At 40.6% G+C, this 20,441-nt stretch overlaps 1 non-coding gene across 1 annotated transcript; it reads left to right on the top strand.

The window, feature by feature from the left end:
• Positions 1–3,698: 3,698 nt before the first annotated feature.
• On the top strand, positions 3,699–3,805 carry LOC149005228 (small nucleolar RNA R71). Its single transcript, XR_016170018.1, has one exon. It is a non-coding gene; the product is annotated as a small nucleolar RNA R71 (small nucleolar RNA).
• Positions 3,806–20,441: the final 16,636 nt, after the last annotated feature.

Here is a 20,441-nt window from a genome sequence, read left to right as displayed (position 1 = left end):
AACAACCCCATAAAAGCAAGCAGATGAATCTCATCTCGTGGGGGCAGTTCTGTCAACCAAAAGAAAGGGGAGGAATGGGTTTCAAGAAAATGGAGGATTACAATACAACAATGTTACTCAAGCAAGGATGGCGTTTAATCAACAACCCGGAAGCATTGTGGGCTAAGACTTTCAAAGCTAGATACTTTAAGAATCAAAGCCTCTTTGATCCATTAGTCACCAGAAAAAAGGGATCATGGGTGTGGAATAGCATTGCAAGCATTATACCTCAGCTAAAGGGAATGGTGGCAAGAAAGATTGGGGATGGACGAACTACTTCATTCTGGTTTGACCCATGGGCTCAATCTCAATCACAAATCATTGCAGAAAATCAGGACTTCGGAAGATGGTCTAGACAGGCGACAGTTGCGGATATGGCAGAAGCATTCCAAAGTCGCACTCAAAACAGGGAGATATTATCAGATCCTTTATCTTCATTAATCCTTTATGCACCGTTACTGAATTTGGAAAATTGTTGGTCTTCAGTAATCTCTCCACATGGAGAATTTTCTGTTAAACTGGCCTATAAAGAATTAGTTAAACTTAGGTTTGGGAACCAAGACCAGCACCACGCACAATGGTGGAAACAAATGTGGGAACTCCCCATACATCCCAAATTTAAAGTATTCTTCTGGAGGGTATTAAATGCTGGATTACCAGTCAGAGCCAAACTTGCTCAATGGTCAAACATTGGGCCGGATTGCGCCATTTGCGGAAAATCCGATGAAACGATATGGCATATATTTGTTTCCTGTGACTGGGGAAAAAGAATCCATGCGGCTGGACCTTTAGGTTTAAGAACTGAATATTGGCAAAATTCATCGCTAATGGATCAATGCATTAAGATGATTTCACAATTGAGCAAGGCCAATAAGCGATGGGTTATGTCAGTATTTATAATAACTTGCTACTTCATATGGAAAGCCAGGAATGAAAAGGTTTTTAATAATACACAACCTAACCCAATGGTTGTATTAAATAATACAAACCAATGGATTAAGAAATTGAACCAACAAAGGAGGGAGGAAAGGGACTTACAAAATATTCCAGAAAACCACAATAACCTCAATATTCTAGTTGAGCCGGATGATAGATTGTGTCTACAAACATTGAAATTTAATAAGAATATTTTGATCTGTGCAGGGGTCTCTAACCAGCAACTAGGAGCGATAGGGTGGAGCATTGGAATCTGCAGAGATGGGCATCTATTAACCGTCAATTTTGGAAAGCGGGAATCTAGGAGATTATTGAACACAATGCTTTCATGCTTACAAATAGGCATGCACACTGCAAACGGGAAGAAGATAAGGATTGATGAAATCTGGACTAATCATCATCAAATCAAGAAGCTTTTACCAAGTCCCTCAACAGAGAAATGGGCCCTAGAGGAACTACCAAGGTTAATGGACCTAGCTCAAGCAACAAAATTGGTGAATTATGTGGACTTCCCTAATCCAATGCTCTATCATTATTTTGAAAAATATGCATCTTTTGCAGCTACTCAGCTGGAGGGTTGTAATAGTATATTAAGAACAATATGTAGGTGCTACCAGCACTAACTTATATTTAATTAAAGTTTTTTCTTCAACAAAAAAAAAAAACTTCTAGCGAAAGAAACAAGGACCCACAAAACTCATGGATGGTCCAATGCCTTAAGTTAAGGGCCTTTTATTTTTCTAAGGAAGGTCTCATCTCAACATATATACAAGTTACCTTCCTCTTAACAGGGTTTTTATGTGTTCATGATGGGTACCAAAATCACTCTCATTTCACACATCATAGCAATTGAAAGAATATGTATACTAACCAAAAGTCAAAGTTAAAATCTACAACGAAGCTATACCCCCCCCCCCACACACACTTAAGTAATGCAATGTCCGCAATGCATGCATGAAAAGAAGAATAAGGGCAAGGCAAAAGAGGGGTATACCTTTCAGTCAAGATGTGTTTATCATGGGACACCCTTTTTTTTTTTCTTTAAAAGCCATTTTTGGTGGGGGAGGCACTCCAAATAAGAAAAACCATGAATAGAAAAGTCATCCCTAAAGACTTCAAGAAAAACATTCACCATGTAAAAGAAAATTCTCATCATACGTTGAGGTTCTTTAGACGGTTTAGCATCCTTCATAAAATGAATATAATGTTGTAAAATGGAAGAGCTTAGACCTTTGATAATTGTGATAGACCAACCCAATGGTTCTCTATTATTATTCAACAGTGTGATCAACTCTTCTGCTTTGTCAGAAGTTAAATCAGAGACAACAATGACAGGAAGAGTATTTTCTTGTTCCAATAAACCATACTTCAAATTAAAAGGCAACTCTTTGAGTTCTAGCTACGGGGGTTCGATTATTGAGTGATTGGGAGTGGAGATGGAGATGGATAGAGGTTTAATAGGCTCCAAAGGTGTGTAAAAATTTAAGACTTCAGAAAAGAAAGTTTCACTATCATCATCCAACATATCCATACATTCTTGAAATTCAAAATCAAAATCAATCTCAAAGTTGGTAATCACATTATTAGGAAAATCAAAAGATTCCTTAACTACAGTAATTGGCTTATTCACAACTTCTATGGGTTTCTCAGACAAACATTTATTAGGAGATACTTGAACATTTTCCTCATCACAGTGGTCACTAATCTCGCTATTTTCATTAATATGTGACTCAACTGTTAAATACCCTTTCCCAATTCGCAATGCAGACACAGAATTAATTGAAACTAAAGAAGAAGGGGAGGATTCAACTTGGTTGACTTGATTTGATAAATTTGATGGTCTTTGTTGAATCTGAATACTAGGATTTAACTCAAGTTGGCTAGGAATTTTACCTCTTTCTCGCTCAGACAATGCATTTGCAAGAGTGGAAATTTGTTTTTCCATATTATGCATAGAAGCCATAAAGGTGCTAGAAAACACTTCCATATTTTTCTCTAAGGTAGAAAAACGAGAAAACTTTGAATCGTTACCTCTGTTGAAACCAAGTGATGATTGATTTTGTGAAATGAGAGGCATATGAGGCACAATAGGTGGATTGACAGGTCTAGCTAAATTGGCATTCTGGAAATTTGGGGCTTGAGGGAACTGAACATTTGGATTATGAGAAAATTGGGCATTTTGCTTTTGAGGGGCATCAAAGTGATTTAGTGTGGAATAATTGCTTAATCCATTTTGGTTTTGCCCTTGAGACCTAGAAAAGTTAGGATGATTCTTCCACCCAGGATTGTACGTGTTACTGTACGGGTTTGGAAACATCACACTTACATTCTCATGTTGGCCTCCAGAATAGCTAGGACATTCCTCAATTACATGTGTAGGAGACTGACACCATGCACACATAGCAATAGATTTGTCAATAAAATGTGCTTGACTAGGTGGTGGTGGTGCAACTTTAACTACCAAAGTCTCTAACTTTTTCAAAAGATTATCTATTTGTACATCCTTATGAACTTGGCTATCAACAAAATATCCCCTACTAGTCCATTCAGACTCTTGGGTTGACTCCCATTCTCTAGTTCTATCTACTAGGTCTAAAAGAAATTCCCAAGCTTTGGAATCATCAGTGAAAGATGTAAATCCTGTGGGGCACATAGATTCCAAAAGTTGCTTTGTTTAGTAATCGATACCCTCATAAATTATTTGGCATAAATGCCATAATTCTATACCATGGTGAGGGCATTCTTGGAGAAGGCTTTGAAACCTCTCCATTACCTTAGCAAAGGACTCATTGGGTTTCTGACGAAATTGAAGAATATCATTTCTTATTTTATTTGTCTTAGAGAAAGGAAAGAATTTCTTCAAGAATAGGACAGTGAATTGTTCCCATGTGATAATGCTATCCCTAGGTAAGCTATAAAGCCACTTTTTGGCTTAGTCCTTTAATGCAAAGGTAATAAACCGTAGTCTTACGGCATCATCAGTAAGTTGTTGTACCTTCATAAGGACACAAACCTCCTCAAACTCCCTAAGGAACAAATATGCATCTTGATCAGGTAGCCCATGAAATTGGGGTAACATAGATAGATAATGAGATTTGAGCTCAAAATTATTACCCCTCACTTCAGGTAAACGTATACAGGAAGGTTGTGCAAATCGGGTTGGATAAAATCTATCCCTAAGACTCTTAGGTGGAGGTGGTGGATGTAGACCTTCCATGGTCAAGTTAGACACTCGGACAATTCTATTTGTGAATCACGAGTCTAGACACACATGCACTAACCACTTAATGCAATTAATGACTCTTATGAAAGAAAATAAATAAAGTAACTAGAGAATAAAGGAAAAGAAAATAACAAAAATGAAGGGAAAGTAATGAATTTCCCACCACAAAGATTGAAACAATGATTCCAAAGCTTGAAGGTTGCCGTATAGCTGAGCATTTATAGGTTTGACAGCAAAGGAATCCGTATAGTCTTCGGAGCCACCTACAAACGAATCCTGGGGATTCTACAGTAGAGTGGGGACTACTATACGTTTTTGTTTCTACTCAAGTTAAGAGTAATAGCTTTGAATTTTATTTTTTTATTTTTAAATCACTTCAATTTACCTAAGAATTAGAAAAACAAAGTGGACTAATACCTCCCCGGCAACGGCGCCAAAAACTTGTTTGTGAAATTTTAAAAGTAACCGCAAGCGCACGGTATCATGTAGCTAACGGGTCTGTCTCAAGGAGATATGCCACTTATAATTCAACTTCTTAATAGTAATGCGAGAGTGGAATGATTCAATTTTTGTTAACTAATTAACTAAACTAAACGATCCTAATCTATACGTCTAATGCAATCGAATTGAAACGAAAAATAAATTAAACACAATCAATGCATAAATAAAAGACAAGAAAAAGAATGAGAACACTAAAAATAAAAAGGAAAAAATAAAATAAAACCAATTAGTATGTAAAAGCAGTCAGTAAAATTTAGTTCATAGCTAAAATGCAGATGCAACACCACCCGTCACCAGAAGCAGAGGCACGACTGTAGGTTTGCTCCGGTTATGTGGTCCGAGATAATGAATGAATAGGCAGAAAGTAAATAACAAAGCAATAAAAGGAAAAGGAAGCCTTAACCAAAGAGAGGCACGACTGTAGGCATCTCTGATCAAGGATCAAGGGGAAGGGAGAACAATAAATAATGTTGAAAGTAATCCTAAATTAAGAATATGGAGGGGTAGATAGAAGCGGGAATGGAGGGAGGAGAGAAGATTAATAAAGAAGGTTACTTACTTGCGAATTGAACAAACGATTCGAATCTCAACCAACCCTAACAACCAGATCTAGATCTAGAATGATCCAGATCTGTATTTGCTAGACCCAGAGAAAACGAATCTAAAAAAATTGAAACTTGAAGCTTAAAGCTTGAACTTGAATTGCATTACATAAAAAAATTAAACCTAAACATTGAATCTAGAAATTTAAATCTCACTAATGCAAGCAAAGAAAACTAGAGAAAACCTAAATAAACTGAAGAGAGAAGAAAGAATGCTTCTACTAAGCTCTAGAACCTGTTCTCCTTTGATGGAGTATGCTCTCCTTTTATAGAGTTTACATGAGATATGAAGCACGACTGAATTGGAATAAAACTCAGGGTTTCTATTTGACTCAGCCAATTAGGGTTTTGACGTAGTAATCGCGCCAACTTAGAGAGATCAGATGCATAATTCCACCGTTGGATTTGAGGTTTAAGTAGTCCTGAAGCTCTCCTCCAAAAATCAGCACGATCGGACGTCGGATGACCATTCGATGAAGGGTTTGATCGAAACTGGACAGAGGCATTCAAAAACGGGATTTTTCCTCTTTTTCTTTCTGAATATAATTCTTTTTCCTCTTTTTCTTTCTTTAATTAAATCCAAGACAGGAGATAAGATGTTGAGGTATGCGAGGACTCTTTTCCATTTGGACTCTCTCAATAATATCTCTGTAGATTTGATTTAAAATCGCAGCCGTAGATCAAATTTGCCTTCTTTATCTCTTCAATATTTCGGAGTTGGCCCATAATCACACATCTCTAGCCCATCAGGCCCATTTTCGCATTTGAGAATTTGAATGGACTTCTTGACGTGTAAAATAGCATGATTCAAGCCCAAAACTCCAAATATTTGCTTAAATCTTGAAAAGTCCTAAAATCTGCAAAAACAACATAAAACCCAAGGTAACTCCACTCTAAGTGTATAAAATGAATGCTTTATGCCCTAAGATTTGACACATAAATGTGCTCATCACCTCTCCCGATCCCACTTACAGGGGTATCAGGAATATCAGGCCCATGGCCGATGCTTCGGGTAAAGGGAAGATGCCGATGGTGGAGAGGTCTAATGTCTCCTCCTCCGCAAGAACCAAAAGGAGGCACGATACAGTTGATGCTTCCTCCCATAAAAAATCCAAAAATTCTGCGTATTGTGAGGAGGTCTTCACCCCCCAGTGGACCCTGAAGTTGACCGACAGGGTGACACAGGATCCTGAGAAAGCTGCAGAGTGGAGCTCTCTCAGTCTTATATCTTCCGATCGTCGGGAATTTGAAACCTTGGACGACGTTGCCCTTGTTAGTCAATCCACAAGGTATCGGTCTTCTTGCTTACTTATTTTTTCATAATTTCTTATGACTTCTTCTGATAATTTCTGCCTTCTCAGGAATGTTGTGTTGAGCTTCTATCAGCACATGGAAGCATTGAGCCGGGTTGGTCGCAACGGCTCCTTGCTGCAAACCTGTGAAGAGAATTTGGCCAAAGCCAATTCTGTGATAGACTGGCTTACTACAGTTGCCGAGGAGCTGCAAAGAAAGCACGAGGAAGAAGTGAACTCCCTCAAGGAGGCCTTTAATTCTTCAAAGGCTCGTGTTGTTGCTGCCGAGTGCGAGGCCAAGAAGCAGAAAGAAGCTGCCACGTTGTTTAGTGACAGACTGGAATTCAGTGTGCGGAGAACGAAAGATATCTGAAGTGGGCGGTTCCTAGCGAGCCCGAGCACATCAAGCCAGAGCTTCAGAAGGATTGTGTTCGGAAGTACCTTAACAACGTACCTTTCTTCCAACTGCTGGGTGCCTACAACATCCAAGCTTATCGCTTGGGGCAGAATGACGTTTGGGAAAGAATTCTCACATCAATCCTTTCCTTCGATACTGCTCCCTTTCGTGAGGTGTGCCACAAAGAGGTCTTCGGGAAATTAGGCATGGATCTCCCAGACTTGGCTTAGGAAGAAGACGATCCTTTTCCAGCTGACCCACAATATGAGGCATATCTTGCAGACGAGCTGGCGCTTCCAGAGGAAAAGTCACAAGCCGAGTCACAAGCTGCTGCTGAAGAGGGCTCTGACAACGTCAATCTTGAGGAAGGCTCTTCTCAGGATCCTGAGAAAAGTCCCCCTGCCTAGGGCTCCTCGGGCAACAATGAAGAAGAGGCTTAGGGAGTTATCTTCTTCTCTTTTTTTTTGTAAAGATTTACCTCCTTGCTAATGAATAGACACTTCTTTTTCATGTTGGCCTTACTATTTCCTCGTCTCCTATTGAAATCTTGTCTTGAATATCAAAATATAAATGATAAAACTTATCACTTAACTTCACATTCTTCAACGAATGATAATCTTGTAAAGGTATTATGAAGATATGTTTTGGAAAGATGCATTAATCTTCCCCACTCCTTCATCTACTGCAAAGTCCACACGTTTCCCTTCTAGTATCTGCGAAGTCCAAACGTTTCCTTGCTTTGGTATACCATTCACTGTTTCCAATAAATCGGTAATACATCCATTATCACAATGGCGGTGCGGCGATTGGAGGTATTCTTGCATCAAGTGCTTACCTCCACATGTTTCCATGTGGCCTCCCTTTGACTGTTGATCTTGCTTGTTGTGGATTTCAAAGCGTCTTTTCAATCTGGGCCATTGGTTGTCTTTAGCTCTTAACCGTCGTCTTAATACCTGAGGCAATTTAAAGCCTTCGTGGGTACTCTCCATCTATCCTGCTATCTGCAAGTTAGATTTGCAAAAGCGACATTCCGTCCTCCTGCTTGCTTCCGTATTCCTCGTACTCCAACAATAACTCTATCAGCTTCTGAACAAGTGAGTTTTTTGATTACTCATCTCTTTCCCTTTCCCCCTGAATAAATTGCACAGTAGTAATACTTGGGGTTAGTTAATCAGTTTTTCATATTTGACGGAGAACTAGGGTTTTCCCTTGTTGCTTTTGATGTTGGATTGCTGTACTGATATGGTTTTTGCTGCGTATACAGTGGCTCCTAGAATCGATCCGAACTTTATCAGAGCGAAATCTTGTAAGAAAATCGTTACGTCGGCGGTGGTTGGGGCCAGTGAGGTGGTTTCTGCTAGTGAATCCTCCAAGCGTAAGGCGACTGCTGTTGGTGAATCTTCAAGTCAGATTCCCACAGTTTCTATTGATGCTGCCCCTACGCCTCTTTTGCCTGAAGTGATCGCTCGTTCTTCCCAGGAAGATCTTGATCACTCCGTTGTTGATGGCGCTGCTGACGCCCCTGCTGCAGAGACCGTTCGTGCACCCCCGAAGGAGACTCTTCGGGCATCTGAGGCAACTATGTTGGCGTCTGATGAAGGTGTGGTCCCAGTAGGTGCTGCTCCTATTTCCAATTCTATTGCTTGTTTGGCATCCCCCTTCTCTCCTTTGGAGTTGGAGGATTTTGCCACCAGGAAGCACCGTCGGGTGACAAGTGATGCAGCTCATCCTTCTCTTGATGTAGCTCATCCTTCTTATCCTTCGCCCTAATTAGCGTTAAATGAGTTTGATTGCGGTTCTGGGCTTAAAGCTCACTTGGAACTCGCTGAGTTCAACCGACCAGGATACCATCCTTCCAGATAAATCAGGTTTATTAAGAACTTTACTGAGAGAAAAAATTGTAAATACCTCAATTGGATGAGCCTGGAAATATGGCCTTAGCTTCCTGGCGGCCATCATAAGAGCCAGAGCCTGCTTCTCAATCTGCAAATATCGTGTCTCCGCATCTAGAAATACGTGGCTCACATAGTAAATCGGCCACTGTTTTTTGTCTTTCTCACGAACAAGTACTGCACTGACCGCTGAAAGGGACATCGTTAGATATAGCTGTAATATTTCCCCCTTCTCTGGTCGGGACAAGATCGGCGGTTGTCCCAGTGCTTCTTTTAACTCCTAGAAAATTTTCTGGCATTCTTCGGTCCATTTTGCTTCCTTGCTACATCTCAAATCTTTGAGTGCCTTGAAGAACGACAAACACTTTTCTCCAGACTTGGAGATGAAATGATTCAAAGCGGCAACTCTCCCTGTTAAACACTGCACATCACTAACAGTTTTGGGAGCCTCCATGTCAACTAGAGCCTGTATTTTGGTAGGATTAGCCTCAATACCTCTCTATGACACCATGAAGCCCAAAAATTTATTGAAGAAACTCCAAAGGCGCACTTTTCTGGATTCAGCTTCATTTGATATTTTCGTAGTACTGAGAATACCTCAGTCAAATCTGCAATATGATTTGCTTTTGTAAAGCTCTTCACAAGCATGTCGTCAACATAAGCTTCGATATTCTTCCCTATCAAATCTTTGAAAATCTTGTTGATGGCTCTCTGATATGTAGCTCCTGCATTCTTCAGGCCAAATGGCATGACTTTATAATAGTAGCTTTCACGATCAGTCATGAAAGCCGTGAACTTCTCATCTTCCTTATTCATAAGGATCTAATTATACCCTGAGTAGGCATCCATGAAACTTAAAGTTTCATATCCTGCAGTCGCATCTATCAAGAGGTCAATCCGAGGTAATGGGTAACAATCTTTAGGGCAAGCTTTGTTGAGATCTGTGTAGTATGTATACATCCTCCACTTCCCATTCGCCTTTTTTACCATTACCACGTTAGCTAACCAAGTTGGGCATTCAATTGGTTCTATGAATCCAGAATTCTTTAGTTTTTCAACTTCGCCCCGAACGGCTTCATACTTTTCAATGGAGAAATTTCTCCTTTTCTGTATCACTGGTTTCACCTTCGGATCTATATAGAGTTTGTGCTCTACGACAGCCCGATCGATTCCTGGCATGTCCTCGGTAGACCATGCGAATACGTCATTATTCTATTGAAGAAATAACTTCAACTCACTTTTGAATTCTTCCAACTGCTCAGACCCGATATAAGTAATCTTTTTCTTATCCTCGGTACACAGTTGGATTTGTTCCAGCTTCTCCACTGGTTCGGGCCTTTGCATTTCTGCTTCTTCCCGATCGTCTCGAACTTCTATAGGTAGGGCAGTCACCTTCCTCGGGCCCTCCTTGTCTTTTAAATAGGCAACGTAACATTGCCGAGAGATCCTCTGGTCAGAGGAAACTTGATCGATTCCCATATCAGTCGGGAATTTTATCTTCAGGTGTTTTGTCGAAACAATAGCACCTATCTTGGATAAAGATGGTCGCCCGAGGATAACACTATAAGCTGGCAGTTCCCGAACCACCAAAAAATTGATTCGGACGGTTGTTTCCTTAGGAAAACTTCCAATAGATAAGTCCAACTGGACAAATCCTTCTGCCACCGCAGATGATCCTGCAAAACCATATAGATGCGTGGATGAAGGCTCCATCAAGTCCTCATCCACCTTCAGCTTTTGATACACTTCATAAAAAATTAAGTCAGCGGCAGACCCTGTATCAACCAAACCTCTATGCACTTCTCGGCGTGCAATCTCTACCTTGATGACTATAGCATCATCATGGGGTAGACAAACGCCTCTTTCATTCTCCTCTCCAAAGGTGATAGAATCTTCACCGTTCGGCTTCTTCCGCTTCTGCGTCTCTCCGGTTCCGACAAATTTGGATTTTGTTTTCAAACTTCGGAGTGATTCGGGCTCTGGTCCTCCGAAAATGGTAAGGATCGGTGACCGAGTAGCTTCAATCACCTTCTTGCCCTTCTTAGACTTCGGAGCCTCCCTTGATAATTCTGAACTAACCGAACGATCCCTTTTAGGGGCAGCCACACGTGGCTCCTCCCTTCTTCTGCTAACAAAATTGAACAAGTGTCCCTGAGATATTAATCTCTCAATATCTGCTTTTAGATGACGACAGTCATTTGTATAATGACTATAGTCCTTGTGGAATCGGCAATACTTTTCTCAATCCTGCTGCTCTCCAAGCTTTAAAGGAATTTTAGGTGGCCACTTTAAAATATTTTGCCTTTTGATGATATTTAAAATATCAGCCTGAGGAGCATTCAATGGAGTATACTCACTTTTACCGGGAGACCTCTGGCGCCAAGCCTGAGATTTTCCAACCCGATCGCGGACGTTCTTCTTTGGCTTCTGCTTCTGCTCAGGAGCCTTCTGTTCCTTAGTGGAAACTTTGTTATCTCCTTGGCGCGCATCTAGGATCTCCATGACTTCGGCCTGCTTCTGGCATCTCTGTACCAACTCAGCATAAGTTGCAGGCATATCCTGTAGTAATAACTCCAGGAGTTTCCGGTTAGTGAGTCCAGTGAATAGAGCAATTTTGGCTACTTGCTCATCCAAATTTTCTATCTCCATCGTTACTTTGTTGAATCTTTTCAGAAACTCTCTGATCGATTCACTTTTTCCTAGTCTAACAGTAAACAAGGTTTCTTCCGTTTTCTTGACCTGTATTCCACTCTGGAATCGCCCTATGAATTTGTGCGCCAGCTCATCGAAGTTTGCGATCCTTCCAGATGGGAGGTTCGAAAACCACTTTTGTGCTGCTCCGGTTAAAGATGAACCAAAAACCCTGCATAGAATTTCATCAGAATTACCTGAAACTGCCATGGTCTGCTGGTAATAGCCAATGTGGGCAGTTGGATCTCCGGAACCATCGAATGTAGAAAAGGTAGGCAAACGGAAGTTATGGGGAAACTGATATCCCGCAATTGGCTCGGCAAAGGGAGTCTTCCGAATGACTGAGTAAATATCTTCAATTATCCTTCCCTTAGCCAACTGCCCTAATTTCTGATTGATATTGGCCAATTCCTTACCAACCTGGGTCGGGTGATCTTCAGCAATATGATCACGACCTCGATTAACACGATCTTCACGAGCTATTCGATCATCACGAACGGCCCGTCCATCACGAACATTCCGTTCATCGCGAACTGCTCGATCATCACGAACGGTTCTTCTGACAGTTGGTGAGTGAGTTCTCACCCCCGTATCCAACTTTGTATTTGAATCGGTTGTACTTTCCTGCGGTCTGTCGAACCGATCATCTCGCCTAGGTTGATCCTCAATTCTCCTAGGTCCTCGGTCACCTTCACGAAAGTTCTGACCTATATTCCGATCTTCAGCCAATCTTTGATCACGTGGTAATGCACGCCTCCCTAAATCGCGATGATCAGGTTCTTGTGGTAACACCACTCGTTTGGTGAGCACGCAGAGTGCTTGGCTCACCTCCAAGAGTTGAATCTTCACCTGATTCAATTGATCTTGGAATGTATCTGGAGGATTATGTCCTCCCTGACCACCATCTACCTCAATAGGATGTTGGCTTCTCTGGGGAACATCTGGATTGTTCACTCCAGGAATTTGAACACCGGAATCGCGTGGGGCAGCGGCTGCTGCGGCTGCTACCGATCTAGTCACCATGGCTTTACAAGTCTTTCCCACAGATGGCGCCAAATGATGCGTCCAAAATCTGCTCAGCCCTTAGATTTCCTCGTGATGACTTGCAAAACGAAAGCATCAGATGTGGCCCGACCGCGGGGGTTGGGAGTCCACCACCGAAGGCTAAGTTAGTTGACGAACTTAATCACAAATGGCTCTGCTAGAAGCACAAAGCTAAGGAATGAAGAGCTGGGAAAGGTGATCTAGATCATAAGCCTCTGATAGTTTACGTCTACCAGTCTGTATATGAATCTCCGTCCCTCACCTCGTATGGCAGTGGGGTTTATATAGAGTGTACCTTTGAATCTCCTTCGTTGGATGCACTTGAGCCTTCTTCAGGTAGTCGTTGGATCTTAACAGTTAGATCCGTTGAGCGATAGACTTCTACTAGTTTGGTCTAGTAGACGACTCCTGAGATAACCTCCAGGTTATGCAATGATTATCCCTCCGATGATGATTAGCAGCAGTCGTCAATTTGAGTCTGCCATCATTAGGGTAATTAACCTAATCCATAAGTTGGATTAGGGCGTGCTTGTAGCTGAATAAGTTTTCTTCCTCAGCAAGCCATCTTACGGATCCGGTTCGCTCGAGAGCGAGTCGATTCCTTCCGTCTCGACCGGGGTCGAGGATCAAACCAAGTATGAACCCGGTTCATCATATTTTCTCCATATCGGTTTCATACCTGAAGGATAAGGCTGGTCCCAAAAAGGCCACGACTCTGTCAATAGAGGTACGGGAGCGAATCTAATTGGATTTGGAAGATGAAAGAAAAACAACCCATATCGGGTCTGAACAGCCCGAAGATTTCAAAGAAGAATTGAAGGGTTTTCTTCAAGAAAACATTGATGTATTTGCTTGGTCAGCTGATGACATGCCAAGCATAGACCAAACCATTGCAGAGCATAAGCTTTGGATTGACCCGAAGGCCAAACCTATCATTCAAAGAAGAAGGAATTTCTTGATCGAGAAACATGAAGCCATCAGAGGTGAGGTCGAGAAGCTAAAGAGTTCGGGTTTTATTGAAACAATAGAATGTCCAACGCGGTTGGCCAACGTAGTGCTAGTGAAAAAAGGCATGCCTGAAGGACTGCTATCCCTTGCCTAGGATAGATCTCATGATTGATGTAACTACTAGGTATGAAACTTTAAGTTTCATGGATGCTTATTCGGGCTACAACCAGATTCTGATGAGCCAAGAAGATGAGAAGTTTATAGCCTTCATGACCGATTGTGAAAGCTTTTATTACAAGGTCATACTGTTCGGGTTATAAAATGCGGAGCAACCTATCCAGAGGGCAGTGAACAAAATTTTTAAAGATATGACCAGGAAGAATATGGAAGCGTACGTGGATGACATGCTAGCAAAAAGCCCCAAGCGCTCGAGACATATTACAAATTTCACAGAGGTATTTTCAGTTTTGAGAAAATATCAAATGAAATTGAAACCTGAGAAATGCGTGTTCGGAGTATCCTTGGGAAAATACCTAGGGTTGATGGTCTCTCAGAGAGGGACTGAGGCTAAACCGGTCAAGATACAAGCTTTGATCATCATGGAGCCGCCAAAAACTATTTGGGTCGTACAATGCCTAATAGGTAGAATTGCAGCCTTGAACCGATTCATATCACAATCGAGAGAAAAATGTCTACCCTTCTTCAGAGCCTTGAAGGATTTAAGATGAGTAAAGAAGTACAATGGATGAACGATTGTCAATAAGCATTCGAGGATTTAAAGATCATACTCGGGAAACCACCTTTATTGTCCTGACCAAAGAGAGGTGAGACCTTACAAGTATACTTGGAAGCCTCCCTTTCAGCAGTAAGTGCAGTCTTTGTTAGGGAGAAAGAAAAGAAGAAGTGGCCCATATATTATGTTAGCCATGTACTCCTAGATGGGGAGACTAGATATTCAGCAATCGAGAAGCAAGCGTTAGCACTAATGATGGCATCCAGAAAGCTAAGGCCCTACTTCTAGGCTCACCCAATAGAGGTACTAACTACTTTTCCTCTGAAAAAAGTTCTTTATAAACCTGATTTATCTGGAAGAATGGTTGCATGGTCGGTAGAGCTTGGGGAGTTCCAAGTAGATTTCAAATCATGAAGAGCCATAAAGGCCCAGGCCTTGGCAGATTTCGTAATTTAAGCTACAACCCCAATGGAAGAAGATACCGAACCTACCATCCCGACCATGTGGGACATTTATGTGGATGGTTCAAGCAACAAGCTGGGGGCTGGAGCAGCAGTCTTATTGAAGAGTCCAGGAGGCTTTATCATACGATACACCTTGCGATTCGGGTTCGAAGCAAGCAACAACAAAGTAGAATATGAGGCCTTCATAGCTGGTATTCGGTTGGCAAAGGCTATAGCAATAGCTGAAATGGCTGTTTACAGTGATTCTCAGCTTATTGTTAATCAAGTTCAGGGAGAGTACGGGACCAAATAGCCTAGATTAGAAAAGTATCAGGAGATGATAAAAATCCTAAGGAAAGAGTTCAAAAATTTCAAAGTCTGTCAGATCCTGAGAAAGGAGAATACCATGGAGAATGAACTCTCCAGATTAGCTAATGCCATAGAAAGAACTCTCGAACCTTCGGTCTACATTGAAGAACTAAATTCCCCAAGTGGCCAAGTGAATGAAGTTTCTTACGCTGAAGATGAAAGGTGCTGGATGGACCCACTCATTGAATACATCAGAGATGATAAGCTACCCGAAGATAAAAAAAGAAAACCTAGAATCGTTCGAGTTCGAGCAGCCAGATTCACAGTGCATAATGGAAGATTATATCAAAGATCTTTTGTTGGACCATTACTCAGATGTTTGGGACTAGAGGGATCGAAAATTGCCTTGGCAGAGGTGCATGAAGGAATCTTTGGAGCACACATGGGCAGTTGGGCACTGGCGCACAAGATTTTGAGTGTCGGATTATACTGGCCAAAAATTCAAGAAGATGCTATGGAGTACGTTCGCCACTGCAACAATTGCCAACTTCATTCGACTGTATAAAAATAGCCTGCAGCAACTCTAATGTCAATTCTCAATCCGATCCCATTTGCAATGTGGGGAATTGACCTTATGGGAAAATTCACCAAAGCATCAGGCGGTCGGGAATACTTGATTGTAGCGATCGATTACTTCACCAAATGGGTTGAAGCAATCTCCTTGGCAACTATTACTAAGAAAAGAGTCCAGAAGTTTCTACTAAAGTTAATTATCCATGGGTCCAGGATTTCGAAAATTCTCGTAACAAATCATGGAACACAATTTGACAACCCCCAGTTCGAGCGATTCTGCAATACATATATGATCCAGCACCACATGTCTTCAGTAGCACACCCCCAAAGCAATGGTCAGGTAGAAGTAACCAACCGAATCTTGTTAGAAAGAATAATGAAGAGACTAGAGTCAAACAAAGCTTTGTGGGTCCAAGAACTCCCAAATTTCCTTTGGGCATATCGAACTACGGTTCGAACATCGACGGGAGAGACTCCATTTAAGTTAGCTTACGGGTTAGAAGCCTTAGCTCCTGTAGAAGTGATGGTAGGGACTCTCAGAGATCGGGAATTTGAAGAAAAATCAAATGAACAAGGATTGTTGGACAATCTAGATCTACTAAATGAAGTCCAAACTAGATCCATTGCCCCAATATAGCACTACCAAAGAAGGGTGGCCTCTCATTACAACACTCGAGTAAAGCACCGGTAGTACCTGTTGGTGCTATTTCTGCCGATCACCTGGAACCGTAGTTTTCCACACCGAACTCCTCAGAACTCCTTAGATCTGACTCGATCTGGTTTGCTCTTCGATCAATCAACCCCTCACTCTTGAAAGAAATAGAATACCAGTAAGAAACGGAGCCGATCGTCTTGATCGGCGTCTTGTCTCCGACGATCTAGTCAGTATGATTCAGTTTATGCTTTTGAGCTCTCTGGAGCTTCTAAAGTGCTTGTAATGGAGTTCAATCAGAGTGAGTTTAGAGTTTGGTTGATTCTCGAGACTTACCTTCTTACGAATCTTCCCTCACTTTTATACTAGTTTTCCCGCTTATAACACTTTTTCAATCACAACCATCGGATCATCGCTCCTCTTTGGACGTTGTTGATCACCCCTCCATTATCTCTCAATTGAACCCAGCTAAGATTAGTTTGACCGGAATAAACCGGTAATGGGTATTTTAGTCACAACATAAGCCCCCAAGCCTACTGATCAGGTTGAACTTATATGAGACTCTGATTAGTAGGTTTAATCCTTTCTGTTAAAATCATACAATATTCCCTGCTTAGCCATTACGCCTCTTCCTCAGATAACCCTTGATTTCTTCAAAACTTTGATGCCAAGTCACCATATCATCATTAACTTGAAAGTCGATTTATGACCATGTCTCTTGTGAAATTATGTCCTCTGCAATGGTTGAATATAATATTTGAATTGCCTTGCGTAATCATTATATTACTGTACTCAACCCCCAAATTATCTTAAAGCCGGCTGAAATCACTTTCCTGTCAGACTTTTTATGAATTTTCAAATATAACTTTCCATCTTCCTTAACGTTACCGCCGCTTGATCATAAATTTCATCTTTTTCCCATGTATTACCATCATACTGTTCCCCTACCTTTTCACACATCATCCTCATTTTTTTCAACTGCAATTTTCATACGTTCACCGATTGATCCCACGCGTCGGTTACGAAAGGTAATGACCATTGGTTTTGGACCATCGTGCATTTCCCCCTCTTTTCAAGGAATCTTCATTCTTTATATATATCTGTCAACTGTCACCTGCTCCCTTCCGTACTCTGCTCTCCTCCTTCGAGAATATCAAACATACCTATCCGCCATTTTTCTTATCACTTCTTTTCAGATTTTATCTTTCAGGTTTTCTTCTTCTTCCTTTCTTTCCTTTCTTGTCTCCGCCATGGATCCTTCTTCCAACCCTTCAATACCCAGTACTTTTGCTCAACCTGATATACCTCCAAACGACGAGCGGATGAAAGACGTATCTGGTGCTTACTCCTCTCAGCATAATCCTTCAGACTGGAAACCTATTCCATATGCTCACGATGAAGCCATCATTATTTACACTCCTATAAATACGTCCAGAGAGAAGATGGACCCAAAGTATGCTGGTCCCGAGTGGTATCCCACCAAAATAAAGAAGTCCCATCTGGACTCTTATTTGGAAAGTTACCATTTCCCTTCTGATGCTAGAATATGGGTTCTCGAATCTTCCGACCGTCCCTACTCAGTTGATCCAGGAGTTATCACCATTTACCTTGATCATCTTGACTCAGGTTTTGAATCCCCCTGATCTCCATAGTTCAATCTTTAATCTTTGCATCATTTCACATGCAAGAAAAGTGTTGTATTATTTTTAATATAATAAAATATGTTTCATTTTATTAGATTTGTAAGTGCAGAAACTTTCATTAATTTATTTTAGGAAAGTGTTTTATTATATAGTCTCACATTGAAAACCGAGGTGTCGGAATCTAGTTTAATTAATAGGAACCACATTAACTTTAATTTATAATAATGAGACACGCCAGTACGTGTGCAGTGCATGAGCGAGAACGGTATACCATCCAAGCGCGCTCACGCACGTGCGGCGTGGGCTGTTTAGGCGTTTGTGGCGCACGCACTTAGCACTTAAGCATCGCTTCGAGTGAGATCAGATCTGAAATGTGTGTTTTGACCAATGGTAGATCTAGGGCGATGGAAGTAGATCCATAAATATAGTTTTGATGGTTCAATATGGACCGTTAGATCGTGCGGCCGAACGATCCGACGGCTCATATTTAAACGTCAGCATTCGTATCCCTACAGAGAGGTGCACCCATACCAACAGAGTCACGAATTGTTTAGCAGAGGCACCTCAATGCCTATAAAAACCTTCTAGCTTCACAACAGCAAGACATACGAAAATCCCGAAGTCTTCTCTGTTCTTGAGTTTTGCGAGTACTTAGCAAAACTTGAGAGATTCAACTCGAAGTTGGGCTTCTTTGTATCCTGGGAGACGGTTCACAATATCTCATAGCACCTTGATGTGAGGGCGAATTACGTCTTAATGAAAGCGATGTTGTAACGGACCTAGAAGTTCCTACTTTCATTCTATGATCTCGTTTCAAAAAAAAAAAAAAGAAAGGGGCCCCCCAGGGGGCCGGGGGGGGCCCGCCCCCCCCGGTGGGCGCGGGGCTTAAAAAAAAAAAAAGCGCGCCCCCCCCCCCCCGCGGCGGGGGGGCCCCCCCCCTTTTTAAATTTTATCCATATTCCCCAATTCCTTTAATTTTTCCGGTTTTTTCTCTTCCTACATGTGAAATGTCACTATTTGGCCCCCCCCCCAATATTGTGAACAATTTTTAAATGTAAAATGATGGGTATAAATGTCATTCCTAATAAAAAAAACTAATCCATCAATCCCTATTTATTCTCCCCTCTCTTCTCTCTCGTCTTTTATTCCTATTTATTCTCTTATGTTTCTATAAACGTGGGTTAAAGGAAATTTTTGAAAAAAAAAATCTTATTAGGTATTCAAAAATCAAAATATTATTTCTAATTAAAAACTAACTCTTCATCCCTATTTATTCTCTTATCTCCTCTCCTCTATCCTCTTTTTTTCCTATTTATTCTCTTCCCCTTCTATAAGCGTGGCTTAAGAAAATTTGGAAAAAAATCTACTCCACAACTAAGTCTCTTTCTCTTTCTCAATTTATTCATTGTTTCTTTTTTTTTCTCTTTTATTTTTTTATTCTTTTTAATTTGATTTTATATTCTATGTTTTTTATTTCTTCTGCAATTTTTGTTATTTGATTTTGTATTGTGAATAAAATGTCAGTTAGTAGGTAACTAACTACCATTGATTTGCATCTCTTACCTAAAAAAATTTTTTGGTTTACATCTCCTACCAATGAAAATTTTGGTTTGCATTTAACTTTTTAGGGTTGAAGTCATGTGTATATATTTTTTTATATTGTTGCTTTAAATTTACTTATATTTTGTCGAAAAAAAATATATCATTATCAATAATTTATCATTTTTTCAAATATGTGTGGGCCCCACAAAATATATATGGGTCTATTCTTGAATTTAATAAAATAATTTAGCGGTGGGACCCCAAATAGGAAGGTTTTTCTTTTTTTCTTTTCTCTCTTCCCCCCTCCCCCCCCCCCCCGCCCCCGCCCACAGCGCGAGGCACATGCGCAATGAATGAATAATGCCTCAATGCCTTGTGTTGACATCCCTCTTTATATTTCAAAAGTATTTTTTTCAAAATATGTTTCATAAACATAGACATTTTCGAAAAAAAGAAAAGAAATAAATAAAATAAAATCCTAAAACTGGATTAGTCCAATCTGTTAGTGTCTTTCATTAAATTATTATTTTAATTATTTTAATTTTAAAAATTACCTTTAATTATTTATAAATTATTGTATTATCTCTACCTGGAGTGAAATGTTCATTCAATGGTCTAGATTTGTTCTAGACTCCAAAATATGTATGGATCATGCGCTGCTGCTCCCAAGCACGATCCAGCAGGTTAAAGTTGTTTGATTCTTGTTAAGGCCGACCTCTTACCAATTAATACTATATTTTTTAAAAGTGAGGGAGGAATATTTGCACCCATTCACACGCAAGTTAGAAAAAAGATATGTTGATGTCTGACACACGTTGCTTGAAAATATTTCAAATTTAAATATTTCATAAATCATATTAAACGTGTCAATCAATTGTGGGTGATGTTTGGAGAAGTTTCTTTTTAAACAAAATATCATTGCTATGGCCCATAGTTATTTTTAATTATGACATCCTTCCACAATAAATCAAAATGTCAATT

The sequence above is a fragment of the Hakea prostrata genome, chromosome 9 (genome assembly GCF_041222555.1).
Source record: "Hakea prostrata isolate BN-2017 chromosome 9, UWA_Hpros_2, whole genome shotgun sequence".
NCBI classification, from domain to species: Eukaryota; Viridiplantae; Streptophyta; class Magnoliopsida; order Proteales; family Proteaceae; genus Hakea; species Hakea prostrata.
The sequence above is the reverse complement of the archived record's forward strand: the minus strand, read 5'-3'. Positions and strand labels throughout refer to the sequence as shown.